General features: G+C 50.8%; 1 pseudogene; it reads right to left on the reverse strand.

The window, feature by feature from the left end:
* Window positions 1–721: 721 nt before the first annotated feature.
* The window catches only part of LOC149350045 (uncharacterized), a 47316-nt pseudogene continuing 28266 nt past the window's right edge, over window positions 722–19771 (reverse strand).

Raw genomic sequence — 19771 nt, forward strand, 5'->3', positions numbered from 1 at the left:
GCCAGCTCTACCCCCGCCCCACCCCTCCCTAGATAACAGACACGCAACACTCTGGCGCAGATTACAAACACATACTCTCCCCTCGCCCCTTACCCTAACCCACTATCATCCCTCCTTCCCCACTCCTGCTTGCGCCCTATGCCCAGAACCCTTCGCTTCTTCCCTCCACATCCTTTCCCTCTGCCCGGCGGACCCTCCCCCGCGGGACCTAGAGAACCTCAAGACCTGGGAGCACTGGGAGACCCTGCTGCGCTCGGAGGACCCGGCCGTGCAGACCATCGCCACCGGCCGTGCTGCCAGTGTTATGGACCTTCGGAACATAAACACTTGAGTGCAGTGGGGTCGTGCGGGGACCCCGGGGCGTGCCCCGAATTCCTCTGTAAATAAAGTTTTCTCTCTCTCTCACCTCAGCTTTGATGAATTTTTGAACGGAATACTCGAAAAAAAATCCATATGAATGCATTCAAATCAAATATCCGAAAATTTTGTTCATGTTTTATGTATGTGTATTCCTTGATGCACTATTGCAATGGATTAATTTCTGCGAAAAAAGGACAGGACAGGTTCAGTATTTGTCCCACTTCTCAGGAGACCTCAACCGACGCACGGCATGAGGGAAGCCAGGAAGGATGGATGCATAGAAACAACTTTATTAGACAAAAAAAGAGAGAATTCTTCCAGGGTGGTCCCCTACTGGTCCAGGAGTCCACGGGCTTGAGCTTCACATGCAGGCCGATCCACCAGCCATTTCTGGCCGGCGAGCTGAGCGGTCCTTAACGCAGCCACCCTATTAGAATGAGTGGAATTGAGATGGGTGTAATGCCTGTGAGGAAGGACATTCCCACAGGTAGTGGAAATATGTGGATTTGGGCACCCCAGAGGTGTTACAATGATGGGAGAAGCTGGGGTGAAATCATGAAAGACGGTAGGTTGAGATGAAGCAGCCGGTCTGTAATTGTCGCCATGTGGCGCTGGATAAGGGCGACAAGGCACTGTGGGGTGGCGGAAATGTTATGCGACTGAGTTTGTCGAATGTGGTGATTTGATTATATGTAGAAAGGAGCTGTGCCCTCTTGCGCGGGGTTGGGTGCCTGATCGTCCGGTGTCCGGGAGGAGATTTCTCGGGATAGAGCATCAACGCGCTCATTACTTGCGAGCGAGGCATGCCCAGGGATCCACGCCAGAGTAACCATTAGGTCGAGAGAGTTGGTTGTGGCAAGAATATTATGTGTGGCCGACGTCGCGTCGCCCTTTAGGTAGTGGCGGTATGCGGCCAGGTAATCTGTACAAGCATCTTTTATGTTTTTGTCAATGGTGGATTCGGCCAGCGCAAGCGCGAGGGCGGCTCCTTCCGCCTCTGCAGGCGAATTAGTTCGGATAGTGGCGGCGGCCCCCACAGCGCCGTGTTCATAAGCTGCGACTGCCGTAACAAATCCTGCTTTACAATTTTCTGTCGCTTCGACATAAATGATATCGGAGCGGTTGCTGAAGGTTCCGGAGTAGCTCGTTCGAGCCTGCCGCCTATCCTGATGGAGGCTAGCACTCATATTGCGAGATATGGGCTTCTGGTATATGTGATCCTGCGTGCGCAGGGAAATTATGAGAGGTGTAGGACTTGTTGGGGTGGGAATATATGTGGACTGAGACCGCAGCTGTCGCATTAGACATGTCCTTTTTCTGTGCGACTCAGGCGGATTAATTGGTTGTTGCATTGAGCTTCTGTTAATTCGATCACTGGTGGAAACTCTGGCCACAGACCACTTCACTACTGCAGCGCTCTCCTCCAACCGATCCATACACAGACTGAGCTTGTAAGAGGCTTTCTTCTGTTTTTAATAATGATTGACGCCGACAACATGTATTCGGCATTAACGGGTACAAAACTTGCGTCCTAAAGGATTCAACGAACTCAGACAACTAACACCGCTATTGAAATGCGCCTTACTGCAGAAACCGTTTCTCCATCCCGTGGTATTGAACAAGCAGTGTAGCTCCAGTCTGAGCGCAAAAACTGCTCAGCTGTACAATTTATTTGAATTAAGTACGCGAGCGCTTAGGCACAATGAATTGCTGTTCAACAGCATACTTTACTTTCTAAATTTAGCTGTCATGTAGACGCGCTGAAAAGCAAACAAAATAAAGATGTGCTATCGCTTGCTTTCTAGGTTTGTTACAACTGCGGCGTTTGATTTTTTTTATGACGTAAGGAAAGGACGCAGTAACTGTCTCGCATATCTTGGTGAACACCTGAACCGCACCGTAAGGGAAATGAAAAAGGAGGGAGTGAGAAAGAGAGAGAGAAAAGAAAACTTTATAATACGAGGAATTCGGGGCACCTCAAAGGGTCCCCGCACGACCCCACTACACCCAAGTGTTTATGTTCCGAAGGTCCATAACACTCGCAGCCCGGCTGGTGGCGATGGCCTGCACGGCCGGGTCCTCCGAGCGCAGCAGGGTCTCTCAGTCCTCCCAGGTCTTGAGGTTCTCTAGGTCCCGCGGGGAAGGGTCCGCAGGGCAGAGGGAAATGATGTGGAGGGAAGAGGCGAAGGGTTCTGGGCACAGGGCGCAAGCACGAGTGGGAAAGGAGGGATGATAGTTTTCTAGGGTACGGGGTTAGGGGAGAGTGTGTGTCGTCTGCGCCAGAGTGTTTCGTGTTTGTTATCTAAGGCGGGGTGGGGCGGGGCTATACCCCCTGCCTTTCACGCCAGCTGGCGTGACGCAGGCTCTATACCCCTGCGTCAGCTCGCTGAATGAGTGCATGCGCTTCTTCGTGATTCCCTGATCCGAGGCCACCTGAGCCCGGTTTACAGAACCTCGGGCTAAAAGGTTGGCGGCCTCGTTTGCGGGATTCCCGGAATGCGCACCCACCCATATCAGGTCCACCTGGCGGGGTTGGGGTGCATCGGGCGAGTCCAGAATGCCAAAAGCAGGGACATGGACTAGCCTTGAGCAGAATTTAGAATAGCAGTTCTTGAGTCCGTTAAAATGTACCGGGCTTCGGTGCGGGTGATAGCAAGTGCAATGGCGGCTTTCTCTGCAGCCTCTGGGGAGAGGTCGTGTGAGGAGGGTGGATTCTCCGGTATAATTTCGACCACCTGGAGATCTTTAACTTGCACAGCACATGGGCGCCTTTTGCGTCACGCGTCCATCGAAACGTTGCCGCCGCGGTCGGGCTCGAAACTGGGTACTCCGTATCAATAGCCGAGTGCATTAACCCCTAACCCACTGCGGCGCCCCACTTTCTAACACAAAAATGTTTTTGCGTGAAGGAAAGGAAAAAGAACTGTCACGATTCTCTGCCGACACCAGAACCGAACCGTGAAAAAAATTAAATCAAAAATTGATTTTGGAGAAGGGAACGACGCATCACAGGCAACGATGCGGAGGCTGCGGAAATAGCGTGGCCACGAAACCAGACTAGGTCGCTACGTATCATTCTTTCTTTTTAAAACTGCGGCGAGTGTTTGGACGAAAACAAAGGGTGGTATTAAACGATGTAGTATCATTGAAAATGACGGTCGAAGCTGTGAGGCGTTTAGTCCGAGGGCGCTCCGGCTGTAATTTTCACCCTGTGGGAACTACTTTTTGGGTACGGATTGAATTGAGTTGGAGCGATTCGCCCTACCAACCGTGTATCATTGTGCCACATGTAGTTCTAACATTTCCAAGTCTCGATGAGTTGCGGGACGAAAATGTGGCAAAAGGTGGAAAGAAGTCCACGAGTTCCCCGAGACGCGACTTAAGGTTTGTCGTAACAAAAAGGATTAGAGAGGACACTTATGAGCTCGCCCGTAAGAGGATGACGCGATAGCGTAGAGTGTTAGGCTTTCTATTCTGACCAGCTTGACACCTTTCAACGCATTTTTCACTTTCCTCAATTGTTTAAAATAATTCAGTGATCAATTACGCATTCTAAAATTTCTTAATTAAAATCTTCATAGGCCTTTCATTTCGAGCATTGTTACACGTTTGAACCCCCCTTTTCCAATTTTTGCAGTTTTTATTTTTGAATTAATTAATCACCGATCATTGCAAGGATTTCATGAACTCGGCATCGACTATCACACTCCAATAAATCAACAATCACTAGAAGCACAAATTGCCATGATACGGTTTTTTTACCCAGCCCCGGATTACAAGTCGCCGGTTCAAAGCCCTGCCGCGAGCTAGGCTTCAACTTAACTACTAGGTTCATGCTGCATGAAACGCTGAATCTTATGACACTATCCAGAACATTATACGACAAACGGGTGGCATGGTGCGATTTTTTTTACGCAGCGTCCGATTATAGGTCGCCGGTTCGAATCCCTGCCACGACCTAGGCTCTAACGCGCGCGTGGACGTTGACTTGGCCTTCGCGCAGAGGGTCGCTATCCTTGGCAACGTTGCTTGCTTTGCATGAAACGGGGGAGTATAGTAACGCCGACAAAATGTATTCGGCGTTAACAGGTGCGAAGCTTGCATCCTAAAGGATGCACAAAAAGAGAAGTTTATTTGAACAAACGGACAGATATATATACAACACTGTTCATACATGACGTCCCCCTGGGGAATGAACATTTTTAGCACAGACAGAAACGGCTAATCTAGCCTAACGCGGGCAGCCCGACCGTCCAATAGGTAAGAATACCGTAAAAACATCCCACAAGGGAACTTAAACCATAATCGGTAAGAAAGAGGGGGGAGGGGACCTACTGACAGTGCATACCCCCTCCCTACAACATACCCTAGGCAGAAACACCACACTCATTACAGACAAAAGGACACTATAGCTAATACAGCAGAGCTGGCATCGCCAGCCTGCCCTCACTCACGACAAAGGACCTGTTATGCCAGCGCTGCTGGAACCGCACCTCCCCATCGGTTTCCAGACGGTTGGACAGATAAGTCACAGGAGGAGGCGGAGACTCTGCAGCGCTGGACACATTGCGTGCGCGGTCTGCTCGCGGGCTTCAGCGAGGCAGCGGCGGCGCAACAAAACAAAAAATTCAGGAGGCACTTTGACTGTCTAAAGTGCGTAGAGCCGAAAGCGTTTTCCGCACCATTTTGACTGCCTCTGTTGCATTGGTGACGTCGGCACTGGATGACGTCACAAATAATTAATCATTAATTACTAATGTAATGATAAATTAATAATTAAGATCCAATTACTGATTAATGACTTATATTAATTAACTGCTAATTAATAACGCTTAAGCTTCGCCTTTAGGAGTGGAACGCGAAAGCGTGTCGTAGCGCTGCCGGGAGTCCATGGAACGCCACCACCAGTTCGGCGCGATGCCTTGCCCTTTGAACGCAACGCTTTTTGAGCAAAGGAAATGACGCAGTGATTCTCCGCCATCTCAGTGGACACCTGAACCGCACACCGTACAGGAAGGGAGGAAGTGGAAGCGAAAGAAGAAAGAGGGGCCGTAATGAAAAAAAATGAAAATTGTATTTGAGGAAAAGAAATTACGGTGTAACTGTCTCGCATATCTCGGGGGACACCCGTCAAAAGCGTGACACCTTTGCTGACAAACCTCTGCTGACAGCCTTCTGTCGACAACGATGAAGCATTAAAGGCTTTCGCCTTAAAATACGCACACGCAACAACTAGGCGCGAAAACAAGCCACGCTGACGCCGAACCCTAGGGGCAGGGCGAACAGGAAACATGCATGCGCCAGACGATCGCGCCAGGATAAAACTGATGCAACGAAACTTGAAACTCGTTCGTTGCAGGATGCACTTGAGAGAAGTTTATTGGATAATGTGGTCTAAGGGACTGCTATCCCTCTAAAAAACACTACAATCAAAAAACGACCGCAATCGTCAAAAAGACACAACAAAAAACACTCATGCGGGAAGCCTGCCAAAGATCTCACACACAGTCTTAGAGGCGTAGGATGCAACGAAACTGACGCGATCTGCATCGGTATCGAAATGCACGTTACTGCGGACACCGTTCCTCCATCCCGGGCTATGGTAGGTCCAGTTTGAGCGTATAGAACTCCTCCATGTTTGCAAACAAGCGAGGTGGCGCTGCAGTTGCTAGCGGGCTCGCGGTAGGCAAGAGGCCAGGGGCAGGGTTGCCAGATGGCTCCGACCTCAGGTAGCCAAATTGGCCTCTGTAGTAGCCCAAACGTAGCCAAAAGCGAAATTTTTGCGTAGCCCAAAAGTAGCCAAAAATATTTGTTTTTTGACGACATTTCTTAAGCATATTGAATTAATTTTCGGCAAGAATATTTACATATTAGATTTATTTCACGCAGATGATGTCTGAGGGGGTGCGCACGGCGTGTTCTTTCCGTTGTTACGTTTCCCATCCGTAATGCGCGCTAACCAGTGCGGCTAACAGGTGCGGCTAACCAGGTCCTAAAGACGGAGCCACAGTTCCACTTTGCAGGCGCGGCAGTAGGCCATATCAACTGAGGCGGGTGACGCCCGCCAGTCTGCATGCGGAAAAGAAAGGCGGCGCTAAAAAACGCAATTGCAGCTCTAGTTTAGGGGAATTTCACCTTTTAAATGTTCGCGCGCAGATTAGACACATCGACAGTGGAAATACCTTACTGTATACTTACGCAGCCTCACATTTCAATCTTATGCTTTAAGAGAAAGGTTCTCACTGAGAGCGTCGCCTCAAAGCATCGAGCATGCGCCTTCTTGAAGCTACATTCTACGATATGCATGAGCTCAGAATAAATCAAGGATATATGCCATTAGATGGTAATCTATGCCGATTTTACCTTCAGTCTAACAGCATGTTCACAATAATGAGAAAAACAATTACCCTTGAATTCCGGCTCCTTTTTCCATTTCTTTTTGTAGTTCCGGATGTACCTACATCGCCCAGTTGCCCATTCTGAAAGTTCTCGTAGCGACGGATCTAATGCCATGTCATGCAACTAACTTCCGCCGCCTTCGATAGTTACAGTGGGATCCGCGCAGCGCCGAAGGATGGCTCCGCATGAGTGCACGCAGATTACGCAACGGACACGGCGCTCTCGCGTAGCCCTCAATGAATCTCGAGGGCTGCACGTGTGCCTCTTGAGGCTGCAGAAAAAGCGTAGGCTCTTGCGAGTGGCACGCTTGCTGTGTCCACCACGAGAATAGGAAGAAACAGAAAAAGACCTTATTAATGCGCGTAAGCATTACTTGCCTCATGCGTGTCTTGAACAGAATGTGTCCACAGAACCAGAATAAACAATACAAGAAAAGAACATGCCTGCCGGTGGGTTTCCAACCAGCCACCTACCGCAGCCGAAGCGGACGTCCAAACCACTTGGCCACGTCTATGGTTAACGGTAACACGTGAGGATCACGAAACCAGGCAACAGAAGCGAAATAGTAGCATTTAATGCTTACGCATTCGCACCACGTAGGGAGACTTAAGTTCTCTTAATGTTTTCTCTCTATTCTGGTACCATGGTTGTCATGGTCACCCGAGGTGCACCGTCAATGGGAGAACGCTCACATGTGCAGACGGCAACAGTCTATATTCGGTGGCGCGCGCGCGCGGGGGGGGGTGGCGTTAGTTCGCGGATTAAATGGAATCCATAGGCCGTGAAGTGTTTCCGGGGGGCAACTTTCACGTAGTGTCCACTCTTTAGAAATCGAAAGGCCATGATACTTGACCGCCTGAAGTACAAGTTTTCTCGAACACAGCGTTTACAAATTGTCATTTTGTAGCAGACGCGCTCAATTTCTTTAACCTTCTATAGCCTGCATTTTGATTCCAGCATGCCTTTTATTTCTGTCACTGTATAATTGTAACAGAGCACATTATAACTATTTTAACTTTTTTTTCACGCACGAAAAAGATGTAGCCCAAAAGTAGCCACATAGCCAAAACGAAATTTCTGACGCCAACTCGCACAACAAGTAGCCCAATTTGGCTATTAATAATAGCCCAATCTGGCAACCCTGCCAGGGAGTGGCGTCGAGTTGAGGTGGTGCACAGCCGGTTTTCTAGGCTTGTAGGCGTGTTTTGATTTTCTGAGAATCATAGCAGTGGCTGATGCTTTCAACTTAGCATTCCTCGAAGTACACAGGCTATGGCTAGAAAGCGTTTCTGCCGTTGGTTTCTACCTAGGCATTGAATAAAATGATAAGTTTCTGACACTCTGCACTAGCCAGAATGGCGGGTCTAGCTCAGTTGTAAGACTTGTAATGACATGAAAGGTTATGCGGAAAAAAAGACCACACGATTACTAGGCATACTATGGGTGCATCCGCCGCGCGTGCAACTGCTTTTATTATATTTACAGGCGTCAACTTGCGAATAAACTAGTTGTTATTTTGCGCGCGTCCTGTCGTGTCGCCTATCTTAGTGTCGTCTTTTTTTTGCGCATAACCTTTCGTGTCATTACAAGTATCAAGCCAACTAGCCCGACAACATCTCTTGCTCAGTTCTATGAGCTAGTCTCCTTTCGTCTGTAATTAGTGCGGTGTTTCTGCAGAGGGTCTGTTGTAGGGAGGGGGAATGCAGTGTATATAGGTGCCCCCCCCCCCCCCCCTATTTCTTACAGATTCAGGTTTAAGTTACCTTGTGGAATTTTTTTTTGCGGTATTGTTACCTGTTGTTGTATAATGGTGGACGCGGTCGGGCTCCCCGCGTTAGACTGGAATAGCCGTTTCTCTCTATGTTGAATATGCTGATTCCCCAAGGGTATATCATGTGTGAACGGTGTTTTATATCTGTCTGACTGTTCAAAGCTGCGGTGTATCGGGAGACTAGACGCTGCATAGCGTATGTGATGTTGACTGCATACCAGTCGAGAGAGGATCCAGTGAATATTGCGGCCTATTGCTGCAGTGCCGCGTGTCTGCCACAACGTTCTCAGCGCTAACGCATGCTACCCAAATCTCTCTCACCACCGCCGAGAACCTCAAAGCGCTATTGAGGCGTCCACTGACGAACGGAGCCAGCTATGCGCCCTTCCTATCCTGAAAATCATCGGTGTCTAGAACGTTTTCAACGTGGAATAAATCAAAGAACGCCGACGGTCTATACCTCTCCAGAACATTATTACGCAAAAGGGTGGCATGATACGATTTTTTTACGCAGCGGCCGATTATAGGTCGCCGGTTCAAATCCCTACCGCAAGCTAGGCTCTAACATGCGAGTGGACAGCCGACTTAGCCTGAGCGAACAGGCGCGCCAGCCTTGGCAACGATGCCTGCTATGCATGAAACGGCTGAGTATAACTGTGACACTTCTATAGGCCCACATCTGAACCGCATCCTCGTGCGGGGACCCTGGGGCGCGACCCAGCCATGTACTGACTGAACTCGCAAGAGGCTTTCTTTTCTTTTTAATAATGATTGACGCCGACAACATGTATTCGGCGTTAACAGGTGCAAAACTTGCGTAATTAAGGCAGAACGGCTGAACAACACCGCTGTGGATGTGCACCTTACTGCGGAAACCGTTCCTCGATCCCGTGGTATTGAACCAGCGGAGTAGCCCCAACGTGAGCGCGAAAACTGCTCAACTGTGCAGTTTATTTGATTAAAGTATACGAGCGCTTAGGCACAGCACATTGTGTTCAGCAGTATACATTAGTTTTTAAATTTAGCTGCCATGTAGACAAGCTTAATAGCAAACAAAACGAAAATGTGCTATCGCTTTCCAGGTTTCTTATTACTGTGGCGTTATAATTTATTTCTTTTTCCAGAGGCAAGGAAAGGACGCAGGAACTGACTCGCACATTTCGGTGAACACCCGAACCGGGCCTTAAAAGGAGGTAGTGAAAGAAGAAAGGGGTGCCGTAGTGGAGGTCTCCGGTGTAATTTCGACCACCTGGGGATCTTTAACATGCACTGACATCACACAGCACACGGGCACCTCTTGCGTTTTGCCTCCATCGATACGCGGCCGCCGCGGTCGGGTTCGAACCCGGGTACTCCGGCTCGGTAGACGAGCACCTTACCACTGAGCCACCGCGGCGGGTCCATCTCAGTTGTATGACTTGTAATGCCATGAAAGGTTATGCGCAAAAAAAGACGGCACGATTACCAGGCATACTGTGGGTGCATCCGCCGCACGTGCACCTGCTTGTGTTATATTTAGAGGTGTCAACTTCTCAATAAACTAGTTGTTAGTTTGCGCTCGTCCTGTCATGTCGCCTATCTTAGTCTCGTCTTTTTTGCGCATAAACTTTCGCGTCATTACAAGTATCAAGTCAACTAGCCCGACTACATCTCTTGCTCAGTTGTATGAGTGTCCTTTCGCCTCTAATTAGTGTCGTGTTTCTGCAGAGGGTCTGCTGTAGGAAGGGGGGAATGCAGTCTAAATAGGTCCCCCCCCCCTCCCTATTTCTTAAACATTCAGGTTTAAGTTACCTTGTGGAATTTTGAAGCGAAAAGCTTCACTAGGCTAGAACACCGAGGCTAGCGTGGGCCCTGTCGTCAGAAAAAGCCACAGGTGCGCATGCGCCAACTGCGTGACGCCACGGTGGACACCCGAACCGCGCCGTAAGGGAGGGAAATAAGAAGAAAATTGGTTTTAAGGAAAGGAAACGATGCCTGTCTCTCAAGAGAGACAGAGACAGAGAACCTCAAGACCTGGGAGGACTGGGAGACCCTGCTGCGCTCGGAGGACCCGGCCGTGCAGACCATCGCCACCGGCCGGGCTGCCAGTGTTATGGACCTTAGGAAAATAAACACTTGAGTGCAGGGGGGTCGTGCGGGGACCCTGGGGCCTGCCCCGAATTCCTGTGTAAATAAAGTTTTTTTCTCTCTCTCTCTCTCTCTCTCTTGCGTTTATGCAGCAACGTTGCGGGCGGCCTTCAGGCTGCCGTTGTGGCGTCCAGGGCGTGCCTAGTCGCGACGTTTTCTTTTAGGCCTTCAAATAAGCAAAAATTCAGTGGGAACTTTGATTGTCTAAAGTGCGTAGCGGCGAAAGCGTTTCACGCACCATTTTGCCTATGTGACACTGGGGACGTCACCACTGGATGACGTCACACATAATTAATTACTAATTAATGGCTAATTGCTGATTAGTGACTATGTAATCATTAACTGCTAATTAATGACGCTTAAGCTTCGCATTTAGAAGTGGAACGCGACAGCGTGTTATAGCGCTGCCGGGAGTCCATGGAACGCCACCACACGTTAGGCGCGATGCCTTGCCCTTTGAACGCAACGCTTTTTGAGGAAGGGAAATGATGCGGTAATTCTCTGTCATCTCGGTGGACACCTGAACCGCACCGTAAAGGAAAGGAGGAAGTGGTAGTGAAAGAAGAAAGAGGTGCCGTAATGAAGAAAATGAAAATTGTATTTGAGGAAAGGAAATGACGCCGTAACTCTCACATATCCCGGTGGGCACCCGTCCTCCGTGTGAGGAAGGGAGGAAGTTGGAGTGAAAGAACAGAGAGAAAGAGGTCCGTAATGAAGAAAATGAAAATTGTATTTGAGGAAAGGAAATGACGCCGTAACTCTCACATATCCCGGTGGGCACCCGTCCTCCGTGTGAGGAAGGGAGGAAGTTGGAGTGAAAGAACAGAGAGAAAGAGGTCCGTAATGAAGAAAATGAAAATTGTATTTGAGGAAAGGAAACTGCGCAGTAACAGTCTCACATATCTCGGTGGACACCCGTCAAAAGCGTGACACCTATGCTGACAAGCCTATATCGCCTATATCGAAAAGCGGCCGATTCCATCGGGTTCGAAACCGGGCACACTGGTTAAGTGGCGGGGTCCGAGCCCGACCGCGGTGGCCGCGTTTCGATTCAACGCTATATATACTAACGCGAGGCAAATGTTGCCTGCAGTCTATGTTCTGCTTGCGCGTGAGAATTGATGCAGAGAGAGAAAACTTTATTTACAAATGAATTCGGGGCACTCCCCAGGGTCCCCGCACGACCCCACTGCACTCAAGTGTTTATGTTCCTGAGGTCCATAACACTGGCAGCACGGCCGGTGGTGATGGTCTGCACGGCCAGGTCCTCCGAGCGCAGCAGGGTCTCCCAGTCCTCCCAGCTCTTGAGGTTCTCTAGGTCCCGCGGGGGAGGGTCCGCCGGCTAGAGGGAAAGGATGTGGAGGGAAGAAGCGAAGGGTTCTGGGCATAGGGCACATGCGGGAGTGGGAAAGGATGGATGATAGTGGGCTAGGGTAAGGGGTGAGGGGAGAGAATGTGTCTGTAGTCTGCGCCAGAGTGTTGCGTGTTTGTTATCTAGGGAGGGGTGGGGCGGGGGGCAGAGCTGGCGTGAGGCGTGATGCAACACCTGCCGTGATCTCACGTAATGAATCGATATGGGGTGAAGGGAACCAAGCAAACGCCGCAGTTATAAGACACTTCAGAAGCCAGAGCACATTTTTAAAGCGACAGCTTTACTGGCCTAGTCAAGCCACGGTCATCGGCGCCGCAATTTCACCTTCCAGTGGAGGAGCGGTCAAGTTGTCAGCCAAGTGACACATGTTCTCTAATTCTCTTCCTTCCCTTACGGAGCGGTTCAAGTGTTCACGTTCCTTTATTTCCTTACGGCGCGGTTCCGGCGGCCGCGTTTCGATGGAGAAAAATTAATTTTCGAGGAAAGGAAACGGCGCAGTAATTGTCTCTCATCTCGGCGGGCACCCGAAACGCGCCGAAGGGAAGGGAGGAATGTTGGACTGAAAGATGAAAGTGAAAGAGGTTCCGTAGTGGAGGTAAATAGTAAATTGTTTTTTGAGGTAAGGAAATAGCGCAGTATAGATCTGTCTCACATTTTTAGGTGCACAGCTGAACCACGACGTAAGGGAAAGGAAGAAAGAGGGAATGAAGGAAGAAAGTGAGAAAGAGTTGCCGTAATGGAGGTCCTCCGAATAATTTCGACCACCTGGGGATATTTAACGTGCACTGACATCGCACAGCAGACGGGCACCTTTTGCGTTCCATCTCCATCGAAACGCGGGCGCCACTATCGGGTTCGATCCCGGGTACTCCGGCTCGGTAGACGAGCGCCTTAAACACTGAGCCACTACGGCGGGTCCGTAGTGGAGGGCTTTGTAATAATTTCGACCAACTGGTAAATTATAGGCTTCGTTTCCGAGCATTTCCACCGAGCCGGAGTTCCCGGGTTCGAATCCGGCCGCGGCGGCTGCGTTTCCGCGGAGGAGAAACGCAAAAAGGCACCCATGTGCTGTGCGATGTGCACTTAAATATGGCCAGGTGGTCGAAATTATAGCGGGGACTTCCACTACGGCACCTCTTTCTTCTTTCACTCCTGCCTCTGTCCTTTCCCTTACGGCGCAGTTCGTGAGTTCACCAAGATATGTGTGACAGTAACAGCGTCACTTCCTTACGACGGAAAAAAAAAAAAATTCAAACGCGTCAGTTATAAAAAACCTGGAAATGGATAGCACATTTTTATATTTTTTGCTTTTCAGCTCGTATACATGACAGGTAAATTTAAAAACTAAGGTGCACTGTTGAACAACAATGTAATGTGCCCAAGCGCTCGTATACTTAATTTAAGTAAACCGTACAGTTGAGCAGTTACATTCAGACGGGAGCTACTCTGCTTGTTCAATACCACGGGATGGAGGAACGGTTTCCGCAGTCAGGTGCATTTCAATAGCGGTATAGATTATGCCACTTCGTTGCATCCTTTACGATGCAAGTTTTATACCTGCTAACGCCGAATACATACCGGCGTCAATAATTATTACAAAGACAAGAAAGCCTCTTACGAGCTCAATCTGCATATGGCTGGGTCGGAAGCTGCAGTGGTTGTCAGTGGGCAGCGTTTCCAACAGTGGCGTCCGCAGGCAATGCTGCTAAATTTAAGCTTGCGCTAAGTGCGGGCACGCGAACTTACCCATACAACCAAGGTTGAACAGAAGCGTATTGCGTTGTGACAGACCTTCCTGGACTTCATTTCACCTCTTGCCACATTTTAGAGTGCAGCTCTTTGGCGCCCGTTTCTGCGTTCCATGGCGTCGTCGTCGCCGATATAACCGGCAGTGGACACCTTAGTCGCGCTTTAAGGTCCGAAAACAATGGAGCGGGAGCTTGAAAAGCAAAGGAAAGGCGCATAACTGCCCTCTTGGAACAGCGGGCACCTCAATCGTGCTTTAAGCTACGTGATGGTAGTGATAGATGTGCGCTGCATGCGTCGGAATTGACATAGTTCTGCCATTTTACGGCAAGGAAGTGCGCATAACTGGCTCCCTGGGTCAGCGGACGCCTGAATCGCGCTTATAGGTACGTCGGGTGACGAGAGAGAGACGTGGGCTTCATGAGAGAGAGAGAGAGAGAGAGAGAGAGAAAACTTTATTGTACAAGGAATTCGGGGCACGCCCCAGGGTCCCCGCACGACCCCACTGCACTCAAGTGTTTGTGTTCCTAAGGTCCATAACACTGGCAGCCCGGCCGGTGGGGTCTGCACGGCCGGGTCCTCCGAGCGCTGCAGGGTCTCCCAGTCCTGCCAGGTCTTGAGGTTCTCTAGGTCCCGCGGGGGAGGGTCCGCCGGGCAGAGGGAAAGGATGTGGAGGGAAGAGCGGAAGGGTTCTGGGCATAGGGCGCATGCCGGAGTGGGGAAGGAGGGATGATAGCGGGCTAGGGTAAGGGGTGAGGGAAGAGAGTGTGTCTGTAGTCTGCGCCAGAGCGTTGCTTGTTTGTTATCTATACGCATGCGTTAGCGCTGTCAACGGTGAGCGAACTCTCGCGATCAACCGTTAACTGCCCCCTGCCAGGGTGGCATGCAGGGTGGCGGGGGGGGGGGGGGGGGGACTTCATTCTACATATAAAGACAAACAGGCATTTCTTGCTACTTATACGGGAGAACACCACGTTTCGCTCGCTCGTAACGCCTCGCACGGCTGTGACATCCTCGCGAAATACTTGCTTAGACCTCGTCTTTGACAACCAGGAATTGGTGCAGCAAGGGAAAGGAAGAAAGAGGGAATGAAGGGAGAAAGTGAGAAAGAGTTGCCGTAATGGAGGTCCTCCGAATAATTTCGACCACCTGGGGATATTTCATTGATAACGCTGCAACCGATAACGCTGCAACCGGGCGCCTTTGCGTTTTGCCTGCATCCAAACGCGACCGCCGCGACCGGTGTACGAACCCGAAAACTCCGGCTCAGTAGCTTAGCGCCCTCACCACTGAGCAACCATAGCGGGTCCCAGCCAGAACACCTACGCCGTTGTGTGAAAAAAAAAAAAAACATTTTCAGTGAAATGAAGGCACAGTAAGCCTTACGGTTCTCTGTGGACATCTGAACCGCGTCGTCCATGGTGGGCAAAACCATGCCTCAAAACGTCTAGAAGGCAGAGCATGCGCCCATAATCTAACAAGAGCCTGCCTCAACGCGTGAAATTTCGTTCATTGCGAGACGGACAATCGCTTTCGCACTTATGCTGCAAACGCCAACGACGCAATGCCCGTGAACGATTTCATTACAGAAGCATTGCATCTGTGGCAGGGCTGCATGCATGTTTCTAGCTGGGACAGGCCTACACGGTTGCAGCGTTATCAATGAAATCATGTGCGTGTTTAGAAAGAATTTATCCTTTCACAAAACGGGAAGTTTATTTGAACAAACAGACAAATGTACGCAACACTCTTCATACATCACGTCGCCTTGGGGAATGAACATATTTAACATAGAGAGAAACAACCATTATGCAACAAGTAACAATACCGTAAAAACATGCTACAAGGTAACTTAAACCATAATCTGCAAGAAAGAGGGGGGGGGGGGGCGTATTTACAGTGCATTCCCTCTCCATACAACAGACCCTCGACAGAAACACCACACTGATTGCAGAACAAAGGACACTAGCTAACACAACAGAGCTGGCATCGCCAGCTGGCCCTCACTCACGAAGAAGGACCTGACAGGAGAGCGCCGCAGGAACCGCGGCTCCTAATCGGTTTCCAGACGCCTGGACAGATAAGTCCAAGGGAGGAGGCGGAGATTCTGCAGCGCTGGATACTATTAGGATCGGGTGAGCGTGGTCAGGCCGGAGAAGGGACGAGGAAGGCGGGAGACTGGGTTACGAAGAGAAGACAAGGAAGAGGAAGAAGTTTATGCACGAATATTTACATTATTTACAACAAAGGGTAACTGAGAGGGACTCTCAGTGAAAGAGAACGTCTTCAGGAGTCAACAGGAGTGCTCTGCTGTCCCCAAAACAACACCTCGTTAAATAACACACGGATTCCCCAGATCCCTGTCTGGGGAATATAGTTCGAAGGATGACGTCCAATAGCATGAGCAGACGTGGACTCCGGAGGTACCACCCACGGCTGGGCGGTGCTGGCTGTCCCACTCCTTCGCAGCTCGGTTGATGGGAGAGGGTAGAGGCTCCGTAATTAAACACTGCTGTCTTTCACTCAGCACACCACCACTCTGTTCGTTGACCCGAGGGTCGACTCGGCCATGGAATGCCGCCATCGTCGCCGCATCTTCGGCCTTCGGCGGTCTTTGACTTTCGCCGCTGCCACCGTGGTCCCACGGTCCTGGAAGGTCGCTGCCTTAATCCACTTAGGCAGGAGGGGAGCGCGAGCTGCCTTAATCCACACAGGCAGAGGGGGGGGGGGGGGGGGGGGGCATCCCAAACCCAACAATACATTGCGCGCGCCGGCTGCCTGCGGGCTTCAGCGAAGCAGCGGCGGCACCACAGCACTAAGTTCACAGACGCAACAACTAGGCGCGCTGACGCCGAATCCCGGGAGCAGCGCGGACAGAAAACATGCGCCAAACGGGGCGCCACATGACACGGGCGACCGGGCAGCCAAAGAAAACGTGGTGCGCCGTCTTGGTCGCACAGCAATTGGGGCACCCTTCGATGGGCACAATGCCCCATGCCGCTAGGCGCTCCCGCGTCGGAAGGACGGCCCGGCGTCGCTTCCACTCCAAGTCGCGGACTTCGGAGGGGAGCGAGCTCGTGGCCGACGCTCTCCAATTTCGCACCGCGGTGCGCCTGTGGTCGTCGGGGCTAAGCTACGCGCACGCGATCAACTGGTCTACGTGCAAGCCTGACGTTAAGAAAACTGACGCGATTTCTATCGCTATTGAAATGCACGTTACTGCTGACACCGTTGCGTCATCGCGGGCTATTGAACAAGCTGAGTAGCTCCGTTCTGCCGGCCCAATTGTTTTGTTAGGTTTGGTTTCTGAGGAAAGGAAATGGCGCAGTAACTGTCACATCTTGCTGGACACCTGAATCGCATCGTAAAGGAAGGCATAAAAATGTGGCAAGAGGTAAAACCAAGTCCCGAGAAGTCTCTCACAACGAAATAGGCTTGTGTTTACCATGGTTGTATGCAAGAGCGCGCGTGTACGCACTTAGCGCTAGCTTTTACAGCGTTGCCTGCAGACACCACTGTTGTAAACACTGCCCACACACCACTTAGCCATTGCAGCCGTCTCTTCCGACCCAGCCATGTACAGACTGAGCTCGTAAGAGGCTTCCATTTCTTTTTATTAACTATTGACGCCGATAACATGTATACGGCGTTTACCGGTACAAAACCACACGACTTGGGCTGGACAGCACCGCTATTGAAATGCACCTGACTGCGGAAACCTTTCCTCCATCCCGTGGTATTGGACAAGCAGAGTAGCCCCACTCTGAGTGCAAAAACTGCTCAACTGTGCAATTTATTTGAATAAAGTATACGAGCGCAGAGACACAATAAATTGCTGTTCAACATTTTACCTTAGTTTTTAAATTCAGCTGTCATGTAGACGAGCTGAAAGACAAAAAAATTAAAATGTGCTATCGGTTTCCAGGTTTCTTAGAACTGCGGCGTTTCAATTTTTCTTTTCTGAGGTAAAGAAAAGGCGCAGTAACTCTCTCGCATAACTTGGTGAACACCCGGAGCACGCCGTAAGGGAAAGGACAGAGGAAGGAGTGAAAGAAGGAAGAGGTGCCTTAGGAGGCCACCGGAATAATTTCGACCACCTGGAGATGTTTAACGTGCACTGACATCGCACAGCACACGGGTGCCGTCTGCGTTCCGCATCCATCGAAACGCGGCCGCCGCCGACGGGTTCGGACCCCGGTTTGACGGTCCTAAATTGGTAAATTTTGGTTTTTGAGGAAAGGACATGGCGCAGTATCTGTCACATATCTCGGCGGACACCCGAACAGCGCCGTAAGGGAAAGGACAGAGGAAGGAGTGAAAGAAGGAAGAGGTGCCTTAGGAGGCCACCGGAATAATTTCGACCACCTGGAGATGTTTAACGTGCACTGACATCGCACAGCACACGGGTGCCGTCTGCGTTCCGCATCCATCGAAACGCGGCCGCCGCCGACGGGTTCGGACCCCGGTTTGACGGTCCTAAATTGGTAAATTTTGGTTTTTGAGGAAAGGACATGGCGCAGTATCTGTCACATATCTCGGCGGACACCCGAACAGCGCCGTAAGGGAAAGGACAGAGGAAGGAGTGAAAGAAGGAAGAGGTGCCTTAGGAGGCCACCGGAATAATTTCGACCACCTGGAGATGTTTAACGTGCACTGACATCGCACAGCACACGGGTGCCGTCTGCGTTCCGCATCCATCGAAACGCGGCCGCCGCCGACGGGTTCGGACCCCGGTTTGACGGTCCTAAATTGGTAAATTTTGGTTTTTGAGGAAAGGACATGGCGCAGTATCTGTCACATATCTCGGCGGACACCCGAACAGCGCCGTAAGGGAAAGGACAGAGGAAGGAGTGAAAGAAGGAAGAGGTGCCTTAGGAGGCCACCGGAATAATTTCGACCACCTGGAGATGTTTAACGTGCACTGACATCGCACAGCACACGGGTGCCGTCTGCGTTCCGCATCCATCGAAACGCGGCCGCCGCCGACGGGTTCGGACCCCGGTTTGACGGTCCTAAATTGGTAAATTTTGGTTTTTGAGGAAAGGACATGGCGCAGTATCTGTAACATATCTCGGCGGACACCCGAACAGAGCCGTAAGGGAAAGGACAGAGGAAGGAGTGAAAGAAGGAAGAGGTGCCTTAGGAGGCCACCGGAATAATTTCGACCACCTGGAGATGTTTAACGTGCACTGACATCGCACAGCACACGGGTGCCGTCTGCGTTCCGCATCCATCGAAACGCGGCCGCCGCCGACGGGTTCGGACCCCGGTTTGACGGTCCTAAATTGGTAAATTTTGGTTTTTGAGGAAAGGACATGGCGCAGTATCTGTCACATATCTCGGCGGACACCCGAACAGAGCCGTAAGGGAAAGGACAGAGGAAGGAGTGAAAGAAGGAAGAGGTGCCTTAGGAGGCCACCGGAATAATTTCGACCACCTGGAGATGTTTAACGTGCACTGACATCGCACAGCACACGGGTGCCGTCTGCGTTCCGCATCCATCGAAACGCGGCCGCCGCCGACGGGTTCGGACCCCGGTTTGACGGTCCTAAATTGGTAAATTTTGGTTTTTGAGGAAAGGACATGGCGCAGTATCTGTCACATATCTCGGCGGACACCCGAACAGAGCCGTAAGGGAAAGGACAGAGGAAGGAGTGAAAGAAGGAAGAGGTGCCTTAGGAGGCCACCGGAATAATTTCGACCACCTGGAGATGTTTAACGTGCACTGACATCGCACAGCACACGGGTGCCGTCTGCGTTCCGCATCCATCGAAACGCGGCCGCCGCCGACGGGTTCGGACCCCGGTTTGACGGTCCTAAATTGGTAAATTTTGGTTTTTGAGGAAAGGACATGGCGCAGTATCTGTCACATATCTCGGCGGACACCCGAACAGAGCCGTAAGGGAAAGGACAGAGGAAGGAGTGAAAGAAGGAAGAGGTGCCTTAGGAGGCCACCGGAATAATTTCGACCACCTGGAGATGTTTAACGTGCACTG

Source organism: Amblyomma mixtum, chromosome 3 (genome assembly GCF_055824585.1).
Source record: "Amblyomma mixtum isolate Tamu chromosome 3, ASM5582458v1, whole genome shotgun sequence".
NCBI classification, from domain to species: domain Eukaryota; kingdom Metazoa; phylum Arthropoda; class Arachnida; order Ixodida; family Ixodidae; genus Amblyomma; species Amblyomma mixtum.